Source organism: Nicotiana sylvestris, chromosome 7 (genome assembly GCF_000393655.2).
Source record: "Nicotiana sylvestris chromosome 7, ASM39365v2, whole genome shotgun sequence".
Lineage (NCBI taxonomy): Eukaryota > Viridiplantae > Streptophyta > Magnoliopsida > Solanales > Solanaceae > Nicotiana > Nicotiana sylvestris.
This window is the reverse complement of record NC_091063.1, coordinates 160,935,046-160,936,313: the sequence shown is the minus strand read 5'-3', so window position 1 is coordinate 160,936,313 and position 1,268 is coordinate 160,935,046.

Sequence of the window (1,268 nt, the reverse complement as noted above, 5' to 3'; positions counted from 1 at the left end):
ACAATGCATATCGACGAGGTGGAGCGAATTGAAAAACCTGGCTGGAAACTTTTCTTTGATGGAGCCGCTAACATGAAAGGAGTCGGGATAGGAGCCGTAATCATTTCTGAAACAGGGCATCACTATCCTGTTACGGCTCAATTGCGATTTTATTGCACCAATAATATGGCTGAATATGAAGCTTGCATTTTGGGGTTAAGGCTAGCCGCAGACATGGGTATCCGAGAAATCTTAGTCATGGGAGATTCGGATCTTTTGGTACATCAAATTCAAGGAGAATGGGAAACTCGAGACTTGAAGCTCATACCATACCGACAATGTCTACATGATCTTTGTCAGCGGTTTCAATCAGTGGAGTTCCAACATATTCCAAGAATCCATAATGAGGTTGCCGATGCATTGGCTACCCTGGCATCAATGTTGCATCATCCGGACAAAGCTTATGTAGATCCGATACATATTCAAGTCCACGATCAGCACGCTTATTGCAATATGGTTGAAGAAGAATTTGATGGTGAACCATGGTTCCACGACATCAAGGAGTATATCAGGATGGGGATATATCCCGCACAAGCCACAGGAGATCAAAAGAGGACCATTAGACGATTGGCAAATGGATTCTTCTTAAGCGGAGGAGTTTTGTATAAAAGAACACCAGATCTTGGATTATTAAGATGCATAGATGCCAGACAAGCTACAGCTGTCATGTCTGAAATACATTCGGGAGTTTGCGGACCCCACATGAGTGGATATGTATTAGCAAAGAAGATCCTCCGTGCTGGTTACTATTGGCTTACCATGGAGCGAGATTGTATCAGTTTTGTGCGCAAGTGTCATCAATGCCAAATACACGGAGATTTGATTCATTCTCCACCATCCGAATTGCACACAATGTCGGCACCATGGCCCTTCGTTGCTTGGGGCATGGATGTGATTGGACCAATTGAGCCGGCAGCATCCAATGGGCACAGGTTCATTCTGGTAGCCATTGATTATTTTACCAAATGGGTTGAGGCCAAAACATTTAAATCAGTGACCAAGAAAGCTGTGGTCGATTTTGTCCACTCAAATATCATATGTCGATTCGGAATCCCGAAGGTGATCATCACAGATAACGGTGCTAATCTTAACAGCAACTTAATGAAGGAAGTATGTCAACAGTTTAAGATTACACATCGCAACTCTACCCCATATCGGCCCAAGGCGAATGGAGCAGTAGAGGCAGCCAACAAAAACATAAAGAAGATACTTCGGAAAATGGTAGAAGG